General features: G+C 38.6%; 1 protein-coding gene across 5 annotated transcripts in view; it reads right to left on the minus strand.

The window, feature by feature from the left end:
* Window positions 1-22,510, minus strand: part of sorcs1 (sortilin-related VPS10 domain containing receptor 1) — a 180,735-nt gene that overhangs the window by 127,439 nt on the left and 30,786 nt on the right. The window lies entirely within an intron of this gene.

Raw genomic sequence — 22,510 nt, forward strand, 5'->3', positions numbered from 1 at the left:
TAATGATCTAATAATATGTAGAGCAGTACTTATAGAATGAGATCGGACCTGCTTATCATGTTTTGTTGCAATAGTACAACTGTTTTTTTGTGGGACTGATCCTGTTTTCTACCATAACTGATGTGTCTTCAAACACAAGTGTACAGTATTTCCTGTACACTTGAATCTGGACACAGTGTCACAACCACCAGTGATCAGAGTGAAGAGGTTGATGTCTATTTTTTGTCAGTTTTGGCTTTTGGTGAATCAACATCTAAACATCCAAAAAAATGTCCAAAAAAAATACTACTGATGTCTTAATTTCAACGCATATACAGTGGCATAACAATCAATATTTATTATATTGATAACAGTTTATAGGCAGTAACCTTTGCATTGTATAAATTGATAGCAATACTGACTTTCTTATAAAGGTGATCTATTGGGTTAAAGGCATTTACGTAATTCAGTTCAGTAAGCCCTCTCAGATTAAACAGCTACCTGCTCTGTGAGGCTAAATGTTAATGTTAGCATGCTTACCATCTTAGTGAAGCATGATAGCATGCTAACATATTCTAATTAGTACTAAAGACAGAGTATAGGTGAGGCTGATGTGAATGTCATTAGTTTTGTAGGTTTTTGGTCGTAAACCAAAGTATTGGACAAATAAAAATTTTGACCTGATGATAGTCCTAGATGAAAAGTTAACAGATCACCAAAGTTATTAAAATTCATCCTAAGGAGACATTAATGTGTGTACCAAATTTCATGATAATCCATCCATCTATCCATACATCATCCATTCATCCATCCATCCATTATTGTTTCAATAAAAACTACAAATGTCAACCTCATTGAGACACTAGAGGAAAAGTCAGGGGATCATCAAAGTCAGTAGGATTCATTGTCTATTGAACCTTGAATATCTGTACAAAATCCATTTGAGATATTGAGATATTGCAGTTTTGACCAAAGTGGTGGACCAACCGACCAACATTGCCATCCCTACAAAAGGAAGCACCTGAAGAAGTCTGTTTCTAAAAATTGCAATGCACCTAACAGACTTCAGCTAAGTGCTAGAGATGCTCAATCAGAATGAGTTACGTACAAAAATTCTTTCAACAAGATATCACAACTCAAAATGTGCTCTACTAAACCGTGGAGAGTACCATTAAAGGGTTAAAAAAGGCCCAGTTTCCAGCTCACACGCAAAAAACCTATAAATTTCATCAAAATGAAGTGAATTATCCTCTGAGCACACAAGCAAACAATAAACAAGCACACATGATATCCCCACCAAAATCTAATGCAAATCTTGGACACCTTTCCAACAATTCCATAAAGTTGTCACAAAAAGAGCATCAGGTGATGCATAATTATGTGTCTCTGAGGTGAAAAATGTCCCAGCAGCTAGACAAAACAGGTGGTGAATCTGATTACGACGGTGTCAAGGTGGAAAAATTTGTATTAGCTTTGAGGTGTTCTTGGAGGCACGGCAGATATGATTTATAGTGGACCAAATGTGAATCCACTGATACAGCATCAGTAAGATGCTCTAGCATCTTGTAGGTAAGCACCCACACAGAATGTAATTTGGGGTACTATATCGCATAGGTCAGAGTTGTTCTAAAAATATATCTGGACATTTTTTGCTATTCCTACTCCCACTCCCACTTCTTCTACTTCTTTCGGCTGCTCTCGTTATTGGTCATCACAGCGGATCATTCGTTTCCATCTCTTCCTGTCCTCTGCATCTTCCTCTGTTGCGCCAACCACCTGCATGTCTTCTCTCACTACCCTCTTGTAAACCTTCCCTTTCACTCTTGGTACCCTTCTGTCACAAATCACTCCTGAAACTCTTCTCCACCCATTCCACCCTGCCTGCACTCTCTTCTTCACCTCTCTTCCGCACCCCTCGTTACTTTGAACAGTTGACCCCAAGTATTTAAACTCATCCACCTTCGCCACCTCTACTCCTTGCATCCTCACCATTCCGCTGTCCTCCCTCCCATTCAAGCACATGCATTCCGTTTTGCTCCTGACTTTCATTCCTTTTCTCTCCAGTGTATACCTCTACCTCTCCAGGCTCCTCTCAACCTGCTCCCTACTCTCACTACAGATCATGTCATCTGCAAACATCACAGTCCACAGAAACTCCTGCCCGATCTCATCCATCAAGCTGTCCATCACCATTGCAAACGAGTCTGAGTCTGGGAAAACCCTAAGCAGCGGGGAATAGAGGTGATAAATAATAAGCAGTGAAAAAAAGTGTTAACAAATACTTTGACATAGAAATGTAGGGGTTACTGTGCATCTCCCATATAAACACATATACAAATTTAAGCTGCAGTTTATCATCAGTGCACACTGAGATTTGAAGCATGCATAAATGCAACTTTAATGTTGCCTATTCTTCCACAACCTGATTCCCTTTGATGCAGCCTTTCTTAGGGACCTTAAAAAGGGAGCTGCTTAGTGAGAGCCATAAAGATTCAAGGGTGAATAATGTCCCAACTTTCCTTATCAGGGTCTGACACGCTAGCTGACAAAGTATTACCATAACAGGCTGCAGTGCATTTTCATGACTTAGCAGATTTGTTGGTGTCAGCAAAACAAAATTGTACGGCTACAACAACAACATGCACACCCCTGATCTTAAGACATTAAAGGAAAAAAGAGAAGAAGTATGATACAAAGCAGCAGCCTTTGAAATTACATTCATTATGTATTCGATGCTAATATGTATTGCTAACTCCTCAACAGTGAGGCCATGGAAAACATGCTCCAGGATCCAGATTTAGTACAAAAACACATTTTTTAACCACACAGGATTTTTTCATTACTGTATCAGGCAAATCATTTCTAATTGCCCTCATGAGCAAGTATTTGGAGAAAATGTAGGGCACTAATAGATGCCCCTCCCCACCATTTCAGGGGCCTCCAAAAATGAGAGAGGAAGCCTTTTTTTCCTTGTGTGTGTGCCGGGTGAGACACGACTAGGAGCCGTGCCAGGCACTTGCAAATGCGGTCTGAGCCCCTCAATAGTGATCCTTTAAGCTTCTATCAGCACACATACAACAAAAAGCCACTGCTTTACATTTTCATTGATTGGGGATTAACTTTTCTTGTGATTAAAAAGAAAAAGAAAAAAAAAACCTCTTTCAAAAAAGAATGCCTCAGTGTGGCCATTTAGCGGTCTCTTGCCTTTTGCTCCCTACCACCACACACAGCCTCCATTACTGTCAGCAAATCTATGATATCCACAAGTAGTGCTTCACAGCGGGGCTCCGCTTCTATTAACAGTCCCGAGTGGACGGACGCTGCCAACACAGTATCTGATGCCTTCAATCCTTTAAAAGATACTGTCCTGTATGCTATATGTTGTTTCAACCCCGTTCTCATCCCAGGGCGTCAAATATTGACGCTTTGTCACGCCCCTCTGGTGTCTCATGCAGATGCACAAGACACCCTTTGGTGTCTGTATAGTGACGCACCAGGCTTTCAATTAAATCCAATGTAGACCCATCCATGGCAATATTACACATTCAGAGCAACTGGTGTGGGTAAGGTTTAGGGACAAAAAAACACTTGTTTAGGTTTAGGAAAAGATTGTGGTTTGGGTTAAAATTATCACTTGAAACATCATTATGGCAACAAAAAAGTCAAAAAACTGTCCTGAGTTGATGTTGGAAACGTGACACTTGCGGTTGAAAGCGAAAGCGAACAGTGGTCTCCTGCGGCAAAGTCCACATTTTACCATCTAAGTATCTAGCCATCCACCCAACCTGCCTCCTCCTAAGAAAAGGAGGAAAATGTCATCTTATATAGACGTCATTAGTCTCATGGCATCTAATAATGACACCAATGGGTTTACATTGGAGTTACTTGAAAGCCTGGCGCGTCTTATACATATGCTAAAGGGTGCCTTATGCGTCAGTATTAGACACCAAGGAACGTGACAAAGCATCAGTATTTAACGCCCTGGGAATGAGAACGGGCTGGCTGTTACACTAACCATTTCTCTGTAGAATCAACGCTTTGCTGCTCTTTACAATTAGCAGGAGTTGGACTTTAACGTGAAAAAGGATTATTTCCCTGTGTGCATAAACCGCCTTAGCAGTTTTGTCTTTGCTTTTTTTATAAATAGAATGCATGCTCCAGAGATCACATAGTGGAAGCACATTTCCAAAGAAAGCATGAAGCATTTAATGTATATGTAATATATGCAGTCCATTTTATAGTAAGCTGGGGATATTAGGTGATAGCTTGGACCAGAAATTGCAGGTGCAAGCAGAACATGCACAAAATTAACATGACCAAGTTGGTCTTTAGCTCCATACTAAACAGACACTCTCAGGAAGATCATATTCTCAACATCATTGTACTTTATTTTTTCAATGAGTTCATGAACTTACTGAACAATAAGTGTCAAGAGAATGAAATAAATGTGGTAAATACATTTAAAATGCATGATGCAAGATTTTCCTTTAGCTTTAGCCAAGTAATATAATGCCTTGATTTTTTTCCTTCATCTTTTTGAAACATAAAAAAGTTTGCGAACACACAGTCTAAGAAACGACTCAAAGGATCTTGAAAGTCAGGCAGCATTGTGTCACAGAAGGTTTGGGCTGTTTCTCTTATATTCAGATTTATTACCTGCATGTTATTGCTCATGAATTAAACATTACAGTACATTTTGAGGCAATTTGATCAATTTAGGGATTATGGCTTAGTTAAAATTCTCTAACTGATCTCACAAAACAGCCACTTTAGATGCATTGTATAGGCAAAGGAGAGACTACAGACGCTGCCTCTGTGTCACTTTGCAATTTTCAGGTAAACGTATAATAAAGATTAACGACTTGCATAAAAGAAAAAGCATGGGAGCTAAGCTGCGGTTTTAGAATAGCAGCATATCATAATGACACAAGTGTTTCAGCCATATATACTGAATCGCAACACAGGCCGTACGACTGCACTGCAGCACGTCTCAGTATTAGTTAATGCCTCATTATGACTCCCCAACAATCGAAAACAGGATTCAAAGAGGTGATTATTGAGGAATAGGTTCACTGGTACTTTGTGTAATCCTTCCAGAGGGATAACAAACAACACAAAACACAGCACTTAGTCCCACATCATCTTAAATGGTGGCATTACAGCAATTACCAAAGAGCAAGGGACTTGTGAAGGAATAGTAAATAGTTAACCTAAAAGCAAAAGTACTTAGCATTATACAGCCAAATGTAATCCTTCCCCTATGTAATCAATTTGAGGAGAAGCATCTCATTAGGGGCTAGCAACGCAGCCACTGATCTCCATACAACAGCTGGCAAGGGTGCTATAAAGGGGCCACCATGGCTGATGTTTCTCACATTAACTTTCAACTTATGGATAGTGTGGCTCTTCTCCAACGATATCTTCACCCTCACCATGATGACTGCCAAGGTCATATCTGATGAAAACATGATGAAGCAGCAGTTTATCTTTCCTCTTTTTTTCTATCTTTTCTCCACTCTCTCTCTCTCTCTCTCAATCTCCCTCCCCACCTTTCTGTCCCCTCTCTCTCTCTCCTGGCACAGACTTATTGAACAGTGGGAGACCGCTGAGTTTTAATTACAAGAAGATCCGTGGAGTTAATTGAACATAGTGCAGGCCCTAATTTCACTTTACAGCAAATCAAGATGTTAGTTATGTAAATTCTATCCCATCCCATTGGGGGACCAGGGACTTCTGCCAGACACCAAAGTCATTCTCTCCCCACTGGCACCAAGCTGCTGTCGATGCAACTTACCTGAAGGACTTTTTATTAGAGTACTCTCTTAAAGATACTTCATATACGCACTTGTGATTTCCACCAGGGCACAAATATACAACCTTTATTAAAATGAGAAAGCACTTAGAGAGTGTATACCTCCAGTAATGCTGCAAATTCCTCTCAATGTTATTCTAATAATAGAAAAATGTTTAGAACACTTAATCTGGATCTGGATTTGAATCTGCATCAAAATACATAGAATGATATACAGTCACACTGATTGGCTGACGGGAAAACATCAGATATTTCAGCTATTGAGATTGGATGCAGACATCCATCACCTTACTTTGGGGATGCCCTGACTTTTCAAATAGTGCCATGAGATTAACATTTTATGTTTTTTAGTCTTAGCCATGACTGGACAGATTGGAATGACAAACATTCAATTTGGTCATACACCAATACAAGACTTCTAAACCCTTCTCTATACAATATGTTGCCAAAGATCTTTATTCTAACAGTTCTTTCTTCTTTACAATGACCAGTACAGCCTAACAGAACCACTCACATGGCAATAGAATCCAAATATTTAATGCATCAAATTTTGTAAAGTAAATTTACATAGTAGAATTTTGTAGGAGCACTGGTGAAACTGCTTTGCAAAATTTAAATCTTAGAAATGGCCAATATTGAAAAAATCGCCTTGACGCAGGGAATCCAGCAAAATAGGATCTTGTCTCTATGCCTGACATTTAACTCCAATTTTTTTCTGATGGCAAAATCTATTCCAAAACAAAAATGAGACAATACCAGTAAACCTGGTGCAGTCCAATGGAGCCTTAAACACATTATCACAGAGTCCCTGTGTTGGAAATCTCTGGTTGGTGGAGGTGGGGAGGCGGCGTGGATTGAGCAATCATTTTAAAATCCTACAAACCATGGCTTTAAGGAGTTAATGTATAAGCAAAATTTACAATGGAAAATCACTTGAGCATTTTTTGAAATACCCTTCCAACTTACAGAAAACAAACAGGGTGGAAAAACATACGCCTCCTTGGCTGAGTCAATAACTCAACCGATACCACTCTCAGCCTCCTCTTCCCGTTCCTAATATCGACCCCTTCACCTAAAATCTGGCATACACATACTGTAAATACATTTTGAAGACTGACAGCTGTAGAGAGCCGGCCGTAGCACGACTGCATGCTATAGAGCATTTTAATGAGATCAAATAGATTAGAAGGAATCCTTTACTGCTGACAAGGTGTTAACTGTAGCCTGCCTGTTAAGGCTCTTTCCAATATGCCAAGGACTTATGGGAACATAGTGAAAGACTGAAATCTCTGATCCAATTTTGTAACAATGTGGCACCATTAAATTCATCAGTACGTAAACCTGAACATAACTAGGGATTATATTTGTCAGGATGATCTGATTTTAAAGCGATGATGAGGTCTAAAGGGGAAAGACGTATGAATGGAAATCTTACATTCTTAATGTAATATAATTGAGCAGTAGAAAAAAAGGAGGACGCTCAGCATGTGTTGATTAAATTAAGCTCTCTGAGGGGCTGATTGGTAAGCGATGTCCAGATAGGTTTTTGTTTGAAGTCCCATGATACCGAGCGCAGCAGCCCTACTGGTTTTGCAGGAGGCTTGTTCACTCAGTTCCCCATAAGGTCTGTTTGCACTCCAGTCCTCATGGGAAATCCCATACAGCCACAGGCATGGTTGATAACAAAAGAAAGTGTTCTGTCGGTCTCTCTTTCCCCCTTTTTTTCTCTCTCTCCATCTCCACCCAGACGTTATCTTAAATACCTTGAAGTGGATGGAGGCACTGGTTTGTTGGAAACTGTCAGTGGTGCTCCATTGAGAGGGGTCTCTCTGGGGCTGATAGGATTGTGGGTAGCTCTGTATTCCACACAAAACGAGACTGTATTACAGAACTGAGGCTTGTACATTTTTCATACACTTTGTTGAAATTGCCTTCAAAAAGGCTCAGATTTTCTAAATGTGGAAAGATGCTTAAAGAAATGATGTGGGTATTGAAAAAGGAACATATGTTTCTAATCTCTCCTCCATCGTGAAGACATCACGAAAGTGAAACAAAGATTCTAAAACTTAACAAACTCTGCGTTTGTGGTGTGAAAATACATTTAATCTGTTTTTCCCCAAATTTTGTTCATTCTGTACAATCCTTTGTGACTCAGCAGGATTCTTATAAAAGCCCCAAGAACTCAATGAGAGAGCATGGGTCCTTGTGATTTGTGACAAGAAGGGCCTTTAAAAATACTTCTAACAGACATGACTACCTCTCTTCCACACTGGGCCAGATTGCAGGCTATTTTGCCACTCTAGTGTCTCAGCATAAGGGAATGATACATAGTGGTGTTCCTCTGCGGGATCCACTGCCAAAGACCTCATGGTGAGTACTGCTTGTATCAGTTTCAAAGATAAGACTGTATGACAGACTTGGGGAGAGTAAAGTCAAAGGCGAAGGCATGGCAGTTACTTACATGTCATACTGTCTATTTAATTTGTATGTGGGAAGCATCAGGACCAGAGAGACTGCCAAGTTGCAGACAGCAGCATTCTCCATATTGGCTTGGTTGTGATGGGAAGAGAATGCGGATCTCTGGGAAGACAGGAAGTGGGACAAGCTATTGAATGTAAACATCACTGTTTACTTCAAGAAAGTTGAATATTTAATTCTGCAGATTATCATTAAACGCATATTTTACAGTTCTGTCTCAAGCTCATATTCAAGTGTCAGGATTATTTTGTCACAGGTGTGTCAGGCAGCTGTGTCAGGCTAGCGTATATTTTCCCTTTACTTCCCAGGGAAGCAAGACTTAGATGATCTCACATTTTGTCACTCAGTGAGAAAGTAGCACATCATGTCGGAGAATACTGAATGTAGTATTTAAAATTAAGTAGTTTTTTTTTTCATCTGTCATTCAGGTTTCAGACAAATCGAGTGAATCTCAGTTTCCGCTGTGCCCCCAAAAACTCTGCGGTTGCTGTAATAATTACAGTTGTTAAATCAGAGCAAACAGAGCCAAATATCACAGGTAGGAGAAACAAAATGATGTCTGTGCTCTCTGGGAATAAAGAAAAAAGGCTTGGCATAGAACGGGCCCAGCGATGGAAAAAAATAAAAACCTGTCTCTGCCTCGCTCATCATTTCTGTCCTCTTGGTTTACATTTCTCATCCCTACAGAGACTAATTATTTCTGAAGTTTTACCCATGCCTAGTCCTCTATATTTATCAGAGGAGAGTGAAGAATATGGAGTGGAGGGGTGAACAACAGGGATGCTGTGTTTTTCCACTTTACTTTCATTTGTCTTCTCAACCAGGGGTCTGTATGAAGCAGGCTTTGGGTTAGTGAGGTAACTTCAGGTTTAACTGGCCATCACCATGGCAACTTGTGCTGAACAGCTAACCTTCTCCGGAGCAGGTTAACTTCAGAGAAAAAAGTCATCATGGAGAAAAGTCATGTGTTTACAATAAAGTGACAAAGGGAGCAATATATATTTTTATAGGTCAGTGATAATTCCTACATGTATTTTAAACCTTAGCCTGCTTTTAATATGTGGAAATTATTTCTAGTGTTTCTACATCTTCTTATTCTGTTGTATGATTACAGGCTTATTTACATTTCATTTAGTTGAATATGACTTTTTTTTGTCCCAAAAACAGAATCTTTACGCAGGTACTTGGTATCACCGTTTCATCTCATATCATATGAAGTACTTCATTCATGATTGTGATGATGTCACTCATAATTAACAACCCCACCTCTTTCACATGAACACGCTTGTAACTTACTTCGTAGTACAGACCTCTGGTCTTTTTTTGCTGTTGTTGTTTTGGTAGGTTGGATCTATTTACTAGACTATAGACTTTCTGCTGTCATCTGTTTTTAAGTGTAAGAAATTTTGAATACATGGAAACTATTGCATGAGTAAAAGCTAGGGATGTGCAATATGGCCTTAAAATAATTTCACACTTTTGCAAGGTAATTTTGACAATATATCTTCAAAACTATCCTTATAGTAAACTTGTCCTGATGCGACTTGTGTACTAGATGATGGAGTGTTTTGTGTTATGATGAGGACCTCTGCTCTTTTTTTCTGAAGGCTCATGTTATCAAACTACTTCCACACACATACATACATTTTTTTAAACTTACGCCTCCACAGCAGAGCCAGCAGCCATGTTACATTGGCTTTCAGTGTTGTGTGTTGATGCTGTATGCAGTCATTACATAAATACATCACGATACCACAGTGTTTACCTCATTACACCCCCCTCCATTACAAAAACACTGGCAGCGTCTTAGTCTTTTACATCGTTTCTCCTTATCACATGACTGTGTAATCATAGCGAATGAGTGCTGTGAAAAATTACAGTCAATGATAATAGACTGTACTCCCAGTAAAAAGTGGTAAAGGTGTTATTTTTCAGTTATGCTGTGAGCACTCCTCCTAGAAACATGATAAGCACTGAGCCTCAAGCACACTACCACGTTTTATTTGGCTTATTCAAATTTCCAGACTTGGGCGGATTGCAGATGACAAGACATATGTGTTTTTGTTTTTATGAGAAGCACATCTCCGGCTAAAATGGGAGACTAATTTGCACACAGACTCACACACAGTTTCATGCTAATGATTGATAATGTTTTATTAATGCAAAATATTCTCTGCCAAGGATCTAAACAAATTGTGGCAATTTGGTCCTTCCAAAGTGTGGTATCAATCATTTCCACCAAGGAACGATCATGCATCAATGCCATTTTCCTGTAAAAGAGGTTCATAGGTCCGGAGGCAGCAGCTGCACATTTTTAGCAGAAGAAAATCAAAAGTTTTTTTTTTTTTTTTTCAAAGCCTGAAAACATTTTCTGAATTGTTTATGTGCTAAGTGTTTTACCTGGAGAGTAAGCCTTTGATTTTAACAATTGTTATGTAGGCCTATGCGTTAAACAATTTATGAACAGTGAATTTCACATAGAGTATAAACCAAGTGTTGGCGTAAGAGAGTTTTCCACAGGGCTAATGAGTAGCCGTTCAAAGACAACCAGCAAGGGAAGCCCCAGGGCATACTGCACTGGGGAGGTTTTTTCTCATGATAAAAACCCCTTTTTCATGTATTTTGACATGGATGCTCCTTACTAAAGTGTGTCTAAATTACTAAATAAGGTTTCTCTGTGTTACTGATAGAGTGGAAAAATAACAGTAAAAGCAACAATATTAACTTCAAATGTCTTTATTTACAGCATGCATTTGTGTATAAGTATTCCTGTCATGCTACTAGCTGACACCATATACAACAACTAAGCAAAAGACTATCTGCACATCATGCGGACAATACTGTATGAGTGTTACAGTACAGTATGTGCTGTATGAAAGCCTTTTGTAGCTAACTACTTAATTGTGTGTCGAGTCAAATAAAGACAAGGAATGGGCACATAGTAGTTGAGTTATCATTATGTCAACTAATGTTTAAAATAAACTTTAAGACTTTTTTGTTTTAAGTTTGAGTTTTAGTTTTTGCAGTGATTTGATTTGCCAAAGTGGATGAGATGTGCCAAGTGCCAAGCTTTTATCTTCTGTCTCTGTGAATTAAAGAGTACGGTCTTGACCTGCTCTATGTGAAAAGTGCCCTGAGGTAACTTTCGTTATGATTTGGCACTATATAAATAAAATTGAATTGAATTGGATTCTGGCACAACTCATAGATGGATACAGAGCTGCAGGCAAACATACACATAAGCACCCTAACAATAGAAAATACCAACAGTACTAAGTGTAATGTGTTCTACAGATCATTATGTCTCTCTTTAAGGTCCATTCCCATCAGAAAGAAGCACAGCAAAATGTATCTGCACATCTTTGTGAAATGTTCAGTGGTGGAAGAAGTACTTAGATCCCTTACTTAAGTAAAAGTACCAATACAGCAATGTAAAAATACTCCATTACAAGTAAAAGCATGACAAATCCTATTAAAGTACATAAGTATTACCAGCTTGATGTGGTTAAAGTATAGCAGTAAAAGTAGTAGTTTGGTCCCTCTGACTGATATTATATATGACATCATTAGATTATTAATACTGAAGCATCAGTGTGTAAGCAGCGTGTTACTGTTTGAACTACTTTATATACAGTTAGCTAGTTTAGTCCAGTGGTTCCCAACCTATGGGTCAGGCCCCTCCAAAGGGTCACCAGATAAATCTGAGGGGTTGTGAGATGATTAATGGGAGAGGAAAGAAGAAAAAACAAAGTTCTGATACATAAATCTGTTTTCAGTTTTTGGACTTTCTCTCTAATCTTTGATTTTTGATGAAATATTGGATCATTTGAACATTTATTGAAATGAAACCATGTGAGAAATTTAGAGGGAAAAAACACTATTTGGTGGAGCTGTTAACAACTCATAGATATCTGAAATGTGACCCTGACTACACACTGCTTTTTGTAGGCGTATACAATGTGTTGTATTTTAAAAGCTTGTTATATTATTGATGGTGTCAAATCTTCATCCAAAAAGTAACTAAAGCTGTCAAATAAATGTAGTGAAGTAGAAAGTACAATATTTCCTCTGAAATGTGGTAGAGTGGAGGTAAAAAGTAGCATCAAATGGAAATACTCAAGTAAAGTACAAGTACTTCAAAATTGCACTTAAGTAAAGTAGCCTACTTGAATAAATGTGCTTAGTTACTTTTCACCACTGGAAATGTGTGGTTTGAGAAACTTTGTGACATAATGACTAGTAACTGACAAACTACTGTAGGCTAGCTGGCAAGCTAACTGGTAACACATTAGCCAGCTGGGAACATGCTAGCACTCTGAGGCAGATTGCTTGTTGACTATCAGTTAGTGACTGATACAGTTAGCTCAGTCGCTAACTGGTCAATAAGGTTGCACAGTTTATTCAAAAGGCATTTGTGCCACTGATTTTTTTCTCATAACTGTCCGAGGAGCAGTTTGCACTAAATTAGGGTCAAATAAAAGTGAAAACACCGCTAATAAGCTACAGTAGCTCCATTCATTTTCAACGCTCTGTTTCTCCTTTCTTTCAAAGATCAGCATTGTCAAGATAGCTCCCTATTGGTCAAAGTTCATCGAAAATTAACTCAACTCAAAAAATACAGTCCTCTGCAAGTGAATCAAGTGAAGGCTGGATAACAAGGAATGAGGTAATCTATACCCAGTGCCACACATTGTGAATACACACTTGTCTATATGCCAATAAAGGCTAAAAATGTTACTGATGTGTGTGTAGAATACTCCTGGCAGTCACTGGTGAATGATGCCTGCCAGCCTGACCTTCATAAGTCTCCCTGCACATTCTGCTGGAAGAGGGGGAAGAAATGGAAATATGTCGTCCAGCTGCCAGTTCAGGGAGATCAATCACTTTAGACAGGTCATTGTTCTTCTCAGTGGTTAAAAGGAAAGAGGTCTATTCCTGAAGTAAGGACGGTTCTTCAGGCAGAATCCTTGGCTGCCAGCCTGATCACCAGTGCCCCTGGATTAATCATGAACGGCAGGATGGACTTTGGATTTCTTGTTGGTAAAATAACCCTAACCCTAACCCTAACCATAACCCTAACCATAACCCTGACTGAGAATTTTTTGACTTAAAATTATAAAATTTCAATAACGGGGCAATTTTTTTCTTTTAAATTAAGTAAGTAATAAGTAATATGAACCTTACACAAATAATCAGATTAACAAATGTGTTTTGTAAATCTTCACAAAATTCACAAATGTTTTCACATGTGTGCATCACCTGACACATGGAGAGACACATCTTTCTTGCATTTATTTGTGTAACTTGGGAGTCATTTGTCACAGCAGGATAAGCAAATGTATTCAGCCAGTTGGGTTTTAAGGTGCTATTTTGACATTGCCCACATTATCCCAAACATATCGCATGTGTGTTTATTCTAATCAAGCAATCAATTAGCCTGTGGTTCATGAGGGGGGCAGCTTGGTCTGTGCTGCGGCCAGTTAACTGAGAAGCATCTGGGTTGTTAGCTAATTAAGCTCGAAACCAGAGTGAACTGTGTGTTATTATCATAGCTGCTCAGAGCTCAGACTGATCAAAAGACTTTTATAATGAGCACAGTTTGGTGAATAGGTATGCCAATTCAAGCTGTGACAAAGGTTCCCTTTGTTTTGGAAGAGCAGATCTCTGTTTAGAGAGGAACCTCTCTCCAAACAAAAACGGTTTCATTCTGTACTGTAGACTCACTTTCTGATTTATCATGAAGGTGGAAAACTTCATAAAATTGTGACAGCATATAAAAAGACTGAGCATTGGCAACATATTGATGTGACAGCACTAACTTGGCAACCCAGGAACACCATTTACTATCAGTGAGTCCCCTCTTTTATCCAGCAGCACCTCCAATATATTCAAATTCTCTTCAATGGCCCATTTGACTTCCTATGGTCAGAATTGGCAACTAAGCCATTGCATATACAGTCCAACCGATACATAGGCCTGTCTCATATTATTGGCCAATTTTAGCTACTGTATATCAATTAAAATACAAAGAATATGTGCACAAGTGAGGACTGACAAATTTATTTTTGCTGTAAATATCCCACTCAGTACATATCATGACTTTTGAATTTCTATCTCTATCCAGAATCTTTATGTTACGTTTTGATTGGTTTTAACAGTCAATATCCACCAATAGGTTTTGTTATTGGATGTGTTCAACTCTCAAATATCAATATTTGTATCAGCATCAAAAATCTAGTATCAGTCAAGCTCTTGAATAAAGCTTTTAAACTGTATTTTTATGAAACAATTCCTATTTAAGGGGATTGCAGAAGATGATGCAACTCAGTATAGAAAAAAAGGGAAATGAAAAAAATACACACCATGTGGGAGACTAAACAAGCCAACCAACAGACCCTCAGCATGTGAGGAAAATAAAACTTATGGCTGCACTGCATAGGTCAGTAATGGTGTGTCAAAATGTATGTAGAAAAGCAGTTCAGCTGCTATCAAGGTGGGATACTGAAACTAGAGTCAGATAAAAAGATGCATGCCTTTAATATTTTGACAGTATACATGTAATTGTTTTATACCTATATTAGTGTGGGTTCAGTTAGGAGGTGCAAACTCATATTGTTGTTTACCAGCCTCTATATTTGTCTCTACATCACTGGATGTGAAGGAGGCGTGGAGCATCGCTTGCAGACGTACATATAATTGTCTACATTGTCCGACAGGCAGGAAAAGGGATAGATAGGGCTGAATGTAAATAGCATTAGAAAATACTTAAGTTGTGTCTATATTTATGGCAGCCAAAAGATGTGACAAGCGAGCAGGGAGAAGAGGAAGACAGAAACTTTCATCTGTGAGAATGAGGGGGGGGGGGGGGTGGAGAAAGTTACAGCTGTTACAATGCTGTCTGAAACTTGCCTGTGATGGAGAAGGGGAGAAACTATTTGTGAATCGTGACTGTGTTTGTCATTGATCTATTCTGGCTTGTCATAGGTGCTACAGAAAAAAGTTTTGTCTCACACATGGAGCACACGGTGGAATAGTCTGTTACTGGATTGTTATACCGCTGCAGGTGTCAGGAATAAGTGACTGGACATCATCGAACTGGTGAAAAGATGTCTGAATGAAAAAAAAATCACTGAATTGCAGGATGAAACACAGCCTGAGAAAACTATTGACTGAAAGATCCACTGAGAAGGGAGCCAGACTAGTAGTAAGATGCGAGCACATGATGAAAACCTGCACAATTAGCAGAGAATCAGGGCTAAATCTTGTGTCACAGGTTTAACTAATGTCGTGTAAAACCCTGGAGACAAGCAAAGGCTTTGCATCAGTACCTACCATGTGGTAATTGCGGCAGTGACACAAATAATGACCACGTGCAGAGAAATATCAGCAATATTGATCACTAATGGTTAGAAGAGGGTGTAGAAGGTCCAACATTTCAAAAATAATTAGCATGTAAGCATTTTACAGAGTCAAGAGGAAGTTTTCAAAAATATGATATTTGGCCAGCCCTCCAGCGGCCGTGTGAAATCAATATGGGCTGAATTAATGGGCAACTTAACAAGGCACTTAAAACCCTCTTAACAGGACAGATAAAAACCCAGTGAACTTTGAAAGGTAATGAACATTCTTTATCCCTACAAAGCTGCTGTCTTTATTAGCTGAAACAAATGGAGCAGGCACTTAAATCAGACAGTAAAATTGACTTCTAAATAAATGAAGGTGACTGAAAATACAACACAAGTCTTTTTAGTTAACTTTGCAGCAATTCCAGAGGTGCAGGCAAACAATGAAGCTGTGATATTTGTATTCTAACACATCTTCCCTGAGCACTCCACAAAGACTCCACAAAGACAGAAATGAGCCCTAATTCATCATTAATTATGTTTCTTGTGATGATAGCAGTCTGCCCATTTGCTGCATATCAGATTGTATTCAATTTAGGTAATCACCAATCCAGAACAATGCCCAATCAGTAAATTTGTTTACTCTAAATCAAGTTTTCAGATTTACAGAATCAAAAGTTTATTGTGCTATTTTACTATCTTCCTCAGAATGATACGGTTCCTTTCTAACCTCATAAGTCCTTAAACAACCTACCTAAAATAGATGTCTGTCATTACCTTCCGAACAACCTATTTGTTTGTTATAAATATGTTTCATTTGAGCATTTTCTTATCTGCCATCTGTAGTTAACGACACAACACATGTCATGGTTTGGTATGATCTGGTACAACAGGGGAAAAAAGAAAGGTAGAAAATAACAATTTGGTTTTTCATTTTGAAATATGTAAACTGTTTCATTTTGTTGCAGTGGAAAAGGAAAACAACCTTTATGGAGTCAGGACACCTGCTGACAGCTGTTTTATGCCGATTCATGGTCTAACTGTATATAAAGTAGTTCAAACTAGCAGTAGCATGCTGCTCTAACACTGATGCTTCAGTATTAATAATCTAATGATGTCATATATAATAATACATCAGTCAGAGGGACCAAACCACTACTTTTACCTTCATATTTTTTAACTAATGGTTTGCCATTTTGACAGCAGGGTAACTGAAGCCACCTTGGCTAAGCCGGCTAACATACCCATGAGCATGCTAGTGATGCACTGCCAAAACGTTCCAGGTGGAAATCGTGCTCTAGAATTATTGTTCTGCATGTTAGAGTGAGTGGATTATTAAACTATTTTGACAGTAATTGTTTGGGTCACAGAGCATATTCTTCGTACAACTGCATTCATCAAACCGTAATGTCCATACCGTGACGGTTCAGGACGAATACGCGTACAGTTACACCCCTAATGTTTACCATAAGAACTTTATAAGTTTCACAAATCAGTGTTTTTTTTTTACAGCTTGTTCTGTTGCCCCCAATAAAGTTTGGTTAGGTTTAGCCATCTAAAACTTTTTTTGGCTTGGGAAAGATCTAGCTTATGGTTAAAACAGTCATGCTACTTCCACCTTTGCTTTAGAGACATTATTTGCACAACCTCAAGAGGTTACTTGTCAAGACAATATCTTTTTTTTAATGTCCAAAGTCAGCATTGGTCATTAAAACCAAAGTTTTATTTCTATTTCTATTTGATTTATTTTTTGGTCAGGGTACTTTCATTAAAAACTAAAGTATCAGACAGCAACTTTCAGACAGTGTGTTAAAATTAACTAGATTGCACTCATAACCCGAAAAAACACATGAACACATGATAACAATGCAGAATGCTAACAGGGCTTAAGAGAAATATGCAAATGTCATCCAGAGAAAGGGCCTCCAGGAAAGCCCGACCATATTGCCCTTTAATGAGAAACAAGTCAATCTCATTTCTCAGCAAGCCAATCCAATTTTGAGGAACTGATTAATAGCTAACTCCATTAATTGACTCACAAGAAGAGCACCAAGGAGGACCCCATGAAAACATCATCTACATAATATTCATTCACTTGAGGTACACTTACACCTTTCAACTGACATAAACCTCGGCTAACCTTCTGCGTTTCTGATTTTTAACTGGAGCAACAAACTTTGGTAAATTATACAGAGCTGTGATGGGAGCCCTGCTCCCCCAAGCAGATGGCTCCTTTTGCCATAATCAGTGTGCTAAACACTGGATAATACAAACTTTAATGAGTTTAATGCAAACTTTCTCTCACTCACTCACAGCTGCTTTGCCTCAGAGTCACAAATCAATCCATTATTACAGGTAAAACAACAGCAGAGCGAGAGGGAGGGAACTGTGGTCATTAGTGCTGACAAATGAAAGGCCTAGGGATCTAGGGTAATCTGGCACTGAATAAGAAGAGGTTTTGGAACGTTGTTACAGACCACATATCCCATTAAGATTCTATATCCATTTATGCTGCAATTATTCCAAACACAACAGGTAATGTATAGTTAAAAGAAACTATCGTTCAACAACCCTTTATGATCCAACTTTTAAACAGATAGTCAGTCATTTCATTACAACTTGGATTTTATTTCCATACCATCATCTCTGTTGGTTATTCTAACATTGGACATTCCCAGTCCTCACCATAGTGCTGAGGTCTGGGAACACACGAAATTGCTACAACAGAGGCCATGTGGTCAAGCCAACAGTGTCGAGGATTATTTCTTCATTCCACAGGAAAACTGTAAGTGCACACAACTACAGTAAATACAGTGAGTCAAAGTCAAACTTCAGGTCAGTGTGTAAACTTATATGTCTTATCTGATCTCTCAATTGTTTACAACATTCATCAAAGTGTGGGTTATAATTTTACCATTCACCTTCATTTTCTCTTACAAATAAATCTGGCTAATCTGTTGGTTTGTTTAAAACCTGTCTGATTGTCTGACTGCTTGAGTTTTTGTACTTATTTATAGTGATGTCATGTGATATCATATTCCCAAAACTCAGCAATTACTTGGCCGAGTAGAGTGTTAGTTTTAGGCATGATAGCCAAAACTCATTTTCTCAATCAGCTTCTCACTATTAGCAATAGGGCCCCTACGTATACACGCACAAGATGCATGCGTCAGTGTTGTGTTTGTCCACTTCAATTGCATCTACCAAAGAGTATACATCTACAAGATAATATGTCAGTGTTGTGGCTTTTTGCAACAATGGCGTCTACCAAAGAGTATACGCACACAAGATAATACGTTGGCATTGTGGTTGTTCGACAGAAACAGTTATAAACAGACTTTTATTCAGTTTTAGGCCACATTTTTTTGATAAAGTTTTTAGATCTTGGTCATTTCTAACTATATCCTTTAACCGGATGAAGGATATTAGTCATCTGAACGTCTGGATCTTAAGTTATCAGAGAAACAAGCTGAGCAAATGTTAGCAGCAGCTTGGCTAGCAGCCCCTCCCAGAAGTCAGGTGCTCGCCGAACATCATTGGAGAAACATTGATATTTTATGTGAAACAGCTTTATTCAGTGTGTTCAGCTGTTTCAATAACTGGATCCGTTTGTTCTGGAGAGGAAGAGACCTTTGTGGATAATTTGGCTCCCAGTAAAAACATCCTGAATGACGAACACTGGAGTAATCCTAACCCGAAGAAGCTGGCTGTTTAACAATGAAGACAACAACTCCCATGATCCCACGCTATTTCACACTGTCATCACACTCCACCTTTTGTTAGTGTTTTGATTGAGGGAACCCTAGCAGGTCCCTCAATCAAAACACTAAAAATTATGTATTATGTTTAATACATAATGACTAAAAATGTTTCCTTCCAATCCATAACTTTGATTGTTGCTTATTTTGTCATAAACATTTAATGTTACTGAGAAATATTTAAGATTTGAAACCAAGTTTTTAGGCATAATTTGTGATATTAATTTATATTGATTTACTTAACATATACATATTAAATGGGGCATGGCTCAGGAAGTAGAGCAAGTTGTCCACTAATCACAGGGTTGACGGTTGGATCCGCATGTCGAAGTATCCTTGGGCAAGATACTGCAGCCCAAATTGCTCCCAATGGTCAGGCCAGCACCTTGCATGGTAGCTTACTGCCATCGATGTGTGAGTTTGTGTGTGAATGTGTGAATAAGTGAAAAAGCAAAAGTAAAGTGCTTTGGACAAAAGTGCAGCCATTTACATATTTATGTTTTGCAGACAACATATTAAAGTTTAACAGCTGACAAGACAATCTGCTGGTTTGGGAGCTTTTGACTTCATCAGCAGATGGAGTTTGCTCTGTTATCATGGAACTGGAGATTGTCAGCACCTTTATGACTACTCAGAATGCATATTTGCATGAAATAATCTGCAGATGAAGATCATGTTATATGGTTGAAAACTAATGAACAAGGAAAAAGGACCTTGAGCTTGGATTGTGTTGTCAACAGCTGTTTCTAGGGTCAAGAACAAACTGTCAAGCTGAATTGTAAATTCGACTTTAAAAAATCCTAGATTAAAATGACTCCATCATGTTTTCAAATAAAAATACAGAAATTCACAAGTTTACAGCAAAAGCAAACCAAGTTCCCAAGAGTGTCTCAAAGCAACTCAAAGCTCACTGTACAGTCCTACAGTGCCACTGATTGTCCACTAAAAAAACCTCCATGACAGTCCGTTCCACCCCATGGACAGACTGTTCTCGGATTTCTTAGGTGAACAGGAATTTTCACCAAAAAGAAAATCCACATCAATCATATGAAGTGTCCTTGTGAAAAGCCCAGAAGCCCCAGGTTGAGTTGCTCTCAGTTCCCACTTTCCCTGAGTCCTACAGACAGCAAATTTAGCTGAGGCCTGTAGCACTGCATCTCTTGGGCACCAAGTGACAGATTTAACAATGGCAGCTAAAGCTACTGTTACTTAGGGCTTCATTTAGTTGAATCTATACTCATTGGGAATATGTAAGGAAACCAAATGCTAATATTTAAAGGCCTCCGGACTGTGTAGTGCTGTCAATTGAAGCGTGCATTTATTTTCTCCAGCATTCTGTGTCTCTGGTTAAAGTACAACCTTAAAAGGGAACTCCACAGATTTTATGCATAAAAATCTAGATTAAAGGTGTTGGGGAGTACTACTGCATATGTGAAAAAAGTTGTATAAAGCCCTTTGTGGCACCTGAGGGAATAGTGCAACGCCTGATGAATTGCCTCAAATGATGTCACTTGAGTCAGTGTCGGTTGGGGCTGTGTGAAAATGAAACAAATCTGGAGGTGTGGAGTCAGAAAGAAGTGAGGTTACCAGAAATCATCTCTGCTTGAGGATAGCTGCTTGAGGCTAAATTAGTCCCTACTAAACAAAACAAACCCAAATATCTCACCAAACTGTCAGTGGTGAAGTTGCTTTGTGGGTAATGTAGGCACCAGCTTTAGATAAGGAAGATGAATGCGAGGAATCAAAAAAAGATAGAAAGAAATCTCTGGGTCTGCTGCATCGATTTTGATAATTTTTTGTTTGTCCATCTGACAATGTTATAAGAGTGCAATGCTAAATCAGTGGAGTACTCCTTAAAAAAGAGTTAGAAAGGGAGTATGTAAAAAGCTGTAGACTCCAGCGTTTGACTTGACGCAACTCGTACTCTGGTCCATAAATAATGAACTGTTTCTTTAAATACGATAGCTTTATGAATATATTAACATGATGTAGAGAAAGTGTTGGCAGAAATCTCTGCAATTTCATACATGCCACACTCACAATCATATTTAATGAATGTGTTCTAAAAAAGGCCTCCTTTTGAAGACCAGACATTTCCCAGCACCTAATCCACGCTTTTGCGAAGAAAGAGTTAAAAGATTATGCAGATTTTTATTTTATCAGCACATTGATGATATTTCAGTACCTTTTAAAGTATAATAGCATAGATATACTTCAGCTGATGAATTTTATGCAGAGACCCAAGTAAAAACATTACATTCCCTTTGTGTGAACACGACCAAATCCTTACAAATTACTTGACAGACTTTGTTGCTCATCTGAAAAGAAACTTGATATTATTACAAATGAAGTAACAACTGAGAGACCAAACATTTGTTTGATGAGCTTTTTAGCACAGGATGACAAATGATGGCGCATAATGTGTTGTAATTATGCAGAGTAATGCAATTCTCCATAAAGCTGTTTTCTCTGCAGCCTTTTGATAGGAAAAACAAACCCCAAAGTAGAATCAGCTTCAGTTCAGCACAGAGCTGTCTGTCTGGGCCAGGTGTTTAACAGGGATAACAAAGGGCCTCCATTCAAACTCAAACTGAACAGTGCAAAAAAAAATCTTGATTCTCTTTCTCTGAAAAGTGCACAGAAAGTATTAGACAGAAAAGAAATTGCCTTTGAAAGTCTTCAGATGTTACCAGTAATGCCACCTGTGTCCACATCTTCATTGATTCATGGGACAGACAGTATATTGATTATCATAAGCAGCACTCCTCTCACACTCACATTTGTCAGAGAGTCTTTATTATTATCCACAGAGCAGATCTGGTGCAAAAGTTGGGAGCTGAGTGCCTCACCCAAAGGCCCTTCAGGGGTAGTTGATGAGGGTATTTCCTCCAGCACTCAGATGTTTCCACACAACAAGTCCAGTCTTAGACCATTTCAAACCTTTTTTCTAAGATGTAGACACAAGATTTTTCTTCAGGTGCTTTTATCTATCTTTTTCTTGACTCTAACTCACAAGCATTATTTATTGCGTTCTCACATTGCACAGTGTCTAATATAAACCTTGGCCAGCTGATTGTCAATCTATTACAGTATGTGTAGGAGCACTTATTAAGGCATTTGGTAGGCCTTTGCTAAATTGG

Source organism: Thunnus thynnus, chromosome 3, assembly GCF_963924715.1.
Source record: "Thunnus thynnus chromosome 3, fThuThy2.1, whole genome shotgun sequence".
Taxonomy (NCBI): Eukaryota; Metazoa; Chordata; class Actinopteri; order Scombriformes; family Scombridae; genus Thunnus; species Thunnus thynnus.